The 6,041-nt window shown below is 44.4% G+C and overlaps 1 protein-coding gene across 1 annotated transcript in view; it reads left to right on the top strand.

Moving 5' to 3' along the window:
• The first annotated feature begins 1,369 nt into the window (after positions 1–1,369).
• LOC111862520 (elongation of very long chain fatty acids protein AAEL008004) overlaps positions 1,370–6,041 on the top strand; it is a 144,575-nt gene continuing 139,903 nt past the window's right edge. The window contains exon 1 of the mRNA XM_023847991.2: positions 1,370–2,047. The gene's annotated coding sequence lies outside the window, so the exon portion shown is untranslated. The remainder of the gene's footprint in view (positions 2,048–6,041) is intronic.

Below are 6,041 nucleotides of genomic sequence, written 5' to 3'. Positions count from 1 at the left end.
CGGAGGAGAACACTTTACTTCAATTTAAATAAAGTGCTTAATAAGTTATATGTATACATCCACGTATCCTGCATACACAGAAAGCACAGGAAACCAAAAAACAGACAGCGCCTCTTTCATCATTTCTACTGCCATTTACATGATCACCGTGCCAGATTATAAGCTTATTTCATATATTTTAACTTGTGATCTTCACCCTCCGTGATCTTAGACCTGGTCATTTTCAACAGACCTAATTTCATGGAATTCAGTCCTTCTTGAGAAGCCGCCAATTGTACAGCTACTCAAGAATTTCCCAGCAATTCATTTGAACCAAGTGTTCATTACCATTTTCACAAGATCCCTCCACTAGTGCCTATCCTGAGCCAGATCGATCCAGCCCATAACATCCCATCCCCTCTCTCTAAGATCCATTTTCATATTATCCACCCACCTACGTCTTCTTCTTCCTAGCGCTCTCTTTCCTTCTGGTTTTCCCACAAATACACGGTGTGTCCAGGATCCGTAAGGACTCTTTTTTTTTTATTTCCCCTGCAATGCCAGCTGTTGGCGAGCTGTGGCGTTAAGATTCTTGAAGTTTCAGCTGTGGCTGTCTATAATTTCAAAACGCAAACATCGCTGCATCATGTGTTCTGACCTTGAATATAACAGTACTGTTCTGACGCTCGTCGGAAAATGGCGGTTGAACAGAGAGCCAATATCAAATTTTGTTTGAAGTTAGGCAAAACAGCCGGAGAAGCGTACGAAGTGATGAAAAGTGTTTACGGTAGTGATTGTTTGAGTCGCTCGAATATTTTTCGATTGTATGCTGTCTTTCGTGACGGCAGGGAGGACATTGAAGACGCTCCACGTGCATCAAAGCCGAGAACAAGTCGCACTGAAGAAAATGTAAAAAAAGTGACTGAAATCCTTGCATCAGACAGATGTGTTTCTGCAAGACTCATCGAGGAGCTTTTGGGAATACCGAAAAGTATTGTGCATCAAATTTTGACCGAGGATTTGGGCAAACGGGGGGTTTGACTTGTACTGTGAGCCTCCGTTCGGGTTTTAAAACGTAAAATTAATACTAACTGAAATCATACGGGGATCATAAGAACCAAAGTCTATGAACAATTGCCACTGTTATTTAAAATATAACCATTCTTTCCGATAGGCGCTGTACACCTATTGAGCGTTATAGAAGTTTTTTTTTTCTCTTTATATTCTTAAGAGGTCTATTGAATTGTGCTGTACCTATAGTTCGCACAAACCCCTGCTGTGCGTTGACTCTTTTAACTCCAAGGTTGTAGCGGAGTAGTTTGCTGTGTACCTCTAGCATTCCCTCCCTCCGTCCCCCTACTTTGGTCAATCTTTTTAGTCTGCGGCTGCACATTTCGTTATTCAGTTGCTGCATGGCGGTGCTCGTATCAGGTTAGGGTTGTAAGCTGCTGCTTTTTATTTCGTGTGTCTGCCGTTCGTTTTCGCTTAAGACAAAGCGTGTATCACTTTCACCACCATTCTTCTAACATAGCCAAGTGCGTTGCCTGTTACATTGCTTTCCTTGTTCTCCCGCCCATTTCACTAGTGTAGGTTGCTGAGAGAAGTCCTCACCTTTGCATTAGGCTTATTAGTACACTTGTTTCCTTGCGAACGGTTATCGCTGGTCCTGGAGTGAAAATTTCGATCTACAATTTTAAAAACGTACTTCATATTTCGGTTTATACATTGTTAACAGTTTGTACTGTTGATTTGTTTGTGAGACCTGGAGTGTTGTGAAGGCAGTGAGACAACGCCTCTTCTACTGCTATTTACAAATTTTATGTTCGTGTCTTTTTTACAAGTAACATAAAAGTGTTTAATTGATCTGCAACGTAAAGTGCTGTTATTTTATTGATTTTTGCGAAGATACTTTATAAGGAATTGTGAAACTGAATCTGATTCCAGCGCAATATACGGAGCAAAGGAACAGCATAGAAGAAGCAGACCGTTTGGTTATAGTACTGTCAGTGTATCGAAGGTTAAATCTACGGAAGAGACTCGCTAATCACCACACAACGTTCTTTAAGAGGTAGGTGTCATGTCACTTTTATTTTTAGTATAATGGCACGTTGCTACTGCATCTCCTGACAGTATAGACGTCATCTCACAGCTTCATTCTCAACAGCTAGAATCATAATTATCTTTACGTGCCTTTAACGTTTTGTTTCGCAGATGTCTGAGATCCCTTGAACATGCTGAGAATCAAAGAGGCCGGCTTCCGTAGCGTGAGATAAACAACTGCATTAGATTACGAAGAACACATGTTTTTGTTTAGTTGTTATTAAGTCTGATATAAGTTGTTTTTTTCTATATGGGTGTGAAACTTTTTCTCTGATATTAAGGGAGAAACACAGACTGAGGGTGCTGAGGATATCTGGACCGAAGAGAGATGAAGTCACGGGAGGTTGGAGGAAACTGCATAATGAGGAGCTTCAGAACTTGTACTCTTCTCCAAGTATAATTAGAATGATCAAGTGAAGGAGGATGAGATGGACAGGGCATGTAGCACGAATGGGAAGAAGATGAATACATATAGGATATTGGTGGGAAAGCCAGAAGGGAAGAGACTACTATGAAGACCAAGACGTAGGTGGGAGGATAATATTGAACTGGATCTTAAGGGAGACAGGATAGGGCGGTGTGGATTGGGTTGATCTGGCTTATGATAGGGATCAATGGAGGGCTTTTGTGAACACGGTAATGAATCTTCGGGTTCCATAAAATGCTGGGAAGTTCTTGAGTAGCTGAGATACTGGTAGCTTCTCCGATACTGAGGCCCATGGATGTCGTTCCGATATGCTGTAAGCCGGGTACATTTGCACACATCTGTTGCTGGAAGTTGAGACTGTAGGAGAAATTCTTACGCTTAATGAAGAAGTATTTCCAACAGGGTTGGGGTTCTCGGAGAGAGTTGGAAGTAATATAGTACGTTATAAAACATTGTTCACTGTAGGCGGTTATCTTAGGCAAATGTTTATTTTGAACAAATTTGGCTACGCTTACAAAGCAGTTCAGTAAAGCATGATCTTCTCAAGCATTTTCTTTATTGCTAGTGGGGTGGGACTAAGTCCCTTGTACTGCGGCCACTTGTGGCCTATTGTACCAGCCCCAGACGATAGGTGAGGGTGATTGTGGAGCAATTGGTGGAATTAAGATTGGCAGGGGAAACCGAAGTACACGGAGAAAACCTGCCCCAACGCCACTTTGTCCACCACAAATCCCACTTGACCAGACCCGGGATTGAACCCGGTCCACCGCTATGGGAAGCCAGCGACTAACCGCTTGAGCTATGGTGGGGCCCCCTTCTCGAGCATTACTACCCAATAATAATAATTATATGGACCCGGGATAGCGACTGGCTACGGGCTGGACGATCGAGGCGTTGGAGTTCAAGTCTCGGTAAGGTCAAGAATTTTCTGTTCTCCACGTCTCCTGACCGACTATGGGGCCTACCCAACTTCCTATCAGATGGGTAAAGCTGCCAGGGCGTGAATCCGGCCACTCACCTCTAACTAATGCCGAGGTCAAGAATACGTGGACCCAGACATCACTCCCCCCATACGACTTCGTTGCATAGTGCTTAATTAAGCAGAGGGACAACTTGAAAACTTTAAATAATAATATATTGGATGAGATGGGCGAGGCATGTAAAACTCATGGAAGAAAGGAAGGAAATAGACCAGTAGACGTAGATAACATTAATATGAATCTTGCAGAAAACTGATGGGGGAGACCTCTGTGATTAAAGCGGTTGATGTCTTTAGGATCAATGAGAGAAAAATCCAGCACTTGTACCTTTTGTGTTGCCTGAAAGAGATACTTAAGAACCATATAAAAACTCTTGCGATATCTGTAAACAAGGTTCTGACTCCTTAGGTGGTGTCGGAAACCACATCACGGTGGTCACTACGTGTAACCGGCCATGCCGAGCATTGCGCACAGTATGTCTATTGTTTCGTGCGGCTGCTAGAGCGGTGGTTATGTCCCTCTAACACAGGCCATGCCGAGCATTGCGCACAGTATGTCTATTGTTTCGTGCGGCTGCTAGAGCGGTGGTTATGTCCTTAAGCCAGGATTTCTTTTTCCAAAGGGGGACAGTCAGGGAGCCGGGATAGCGACTTGCTACGGGACTCCAAGGGGTCGGAATTCGAATCTCGGTAGGGTCAAGAATGTTCTCCACGTCGTACAGACTGTCTCTGGGGTCTACCCAACCTCCTATCCAATGGGTACCAGGTGCCCTTTCCCCGGGGTTAAAGCGGCCGGGGCTTGAAGCTGACCACCCACCTCCATCTAGTGCCGAGGACAAGAAAATGTGGATCTATACACCCACTGCCCCATACGCCTTAATTAATTAAGCACAGGGACAACTTTACCTTACCTTTAAAGGGGGGACAGGCAGAACGTTTGCTTGCAATCTTTCCTTGAAGATGTGTAAGAATATATTTGCTGACCGCTGGAGTAATAAGAATAGAAATAAAGTTTAAATTTTCCCTGGGCTTTAAGCGCCACGCCATGAAGACGCATGGAGGGAATGGAAGGATGGGTCCACCATTCTTGGCCTCGGCTCTAGTTGGGGGTTAGGTTGTAAGCTTAACACCCCTTTCCGATCAGTCCCCGGTACTCAACTGATAGGAGGCTGAGCGGGCCCCAGAGCCAGTCCGGACACTGTCGAATAAAGAAAAATATTTCGCCCCCCCCCACCGGGAATCGAATCCCTGCCTTTCAGTGCTTCGCCCATCCTTATACTAAGCTAATCCGGCTGTTATTAAGGATAGAAATAATTTTGTTATTATATAATTGTAATTGTTAGAGTTAATGTGGTATATATTCTTCAGTTTTTTAAATTCAGAAGGGGCAGATGTCTGCCACCACCCGCACCCGGCGCCCGTGGTTTTAAGAACTGAATTTTTAAATGAAGAAGCGAATGCTTCAGAAGGTTACCTCCGTTCTGCAGTAGGATTGCATTCGAGAGGTCACTGGTTGGAATCGCGGCCCTGCCACCGAATGTGACAAGCGCTGACAAGGTTTCTACAGTTCCAATAAGGAAATGTGTAGATATTACCACCTTGAAGCTACGACCACTTTGCAATCCATCAGTCGTACTTTCGGACGCTATTTAGTCTGGATAGTGAAAACGTCATTAGACAAAAAATAAAACAAACTCCGCGGTTTTAGTCCGCAAGCGAACTATACCGACCGAGCGACCGCCATTTGTCGGCGAAGTCATCTGTTGTCTAGTTCTTGGCTGCAGATCCAGAGGCCCAAGTTCGATTCCCGACGCTACTAGATTTTCTGAGAAGTAGTGGGTCTGGAACGGAGTCCACTCAGCCTCGTAAGGATAATTGAGGAGCTATTTCAAGGAAATAGCGGCTCCGGTCTAGAAAACCGAAATTAAAGGCCGTGGGGATTTGTTGCGCTGACCACGCGACATCCTCTATCCGCTAAAGTTGGCAACGTCATTAAGCAACCTACAAGAAAGCAGTGTTTTACTCTGTTACTCTGTTAAAGAAATTAATTTATAAAATGTGTGTAGATAAGAGCAAGAATAGCTCAGTCTGTATAGCGACTGGCTGCTGGCTGGACAACCAAGGGGTCGGAGTTCGAGCCCCAGCAGAGTCAAGAATTTTCTCTTCTCCACGTCGTCCAGACCGGCTCCGAGGTCCACCGAACGGGTATCGGGGGCTCTTTCCTTGGGGGTAAAGCGGCCAGGGAATGACTCTGACCACTCACCTACAACTAATGGGCCTATACATTCACTCTCCCATACGCCTTCATGACTTAGTGCTTAATTACTTAAGTACAGGGACAACTTTACTTTGTGTTGATAAATCATTTCGTGTTGTGCATGAGTGAACGAAGATTTGAGTCATCTTCAAAATGCAGTGTTTTCCGAGAATTTATAAGGGAGTTTAGACCCCCCCCCCCGAATTCAGTAGTTGCTATGTTGGTTAATACTCTTAAGTTTCCAACTCTTCCCCCCAGTGGAATTTACACAAAGCTTATTTCTGCCCGTCTCTCTTTCT

The sequence above is a fragment of the Cryptotermes secundus genome, unplaced genomic scaffold (genome assembly GCF_002891405.2).
Source record: "Cryptotermes secundus unplaced genomic scaffold, Csec_1.0 scaffold1084, whole genome shotgun sequence".
NCBI lineage: Eukaryota > Metazoa > Arthropoda > Insecta > Blattodea > Kalotermitidae > Cryptotermes > Cryptotermes secundus.
The sequence above is the reverse complement of the archived record's forward strand: the minus strand, read 5'-3'. Positions and strand labels throughout refer to the sequence as shown.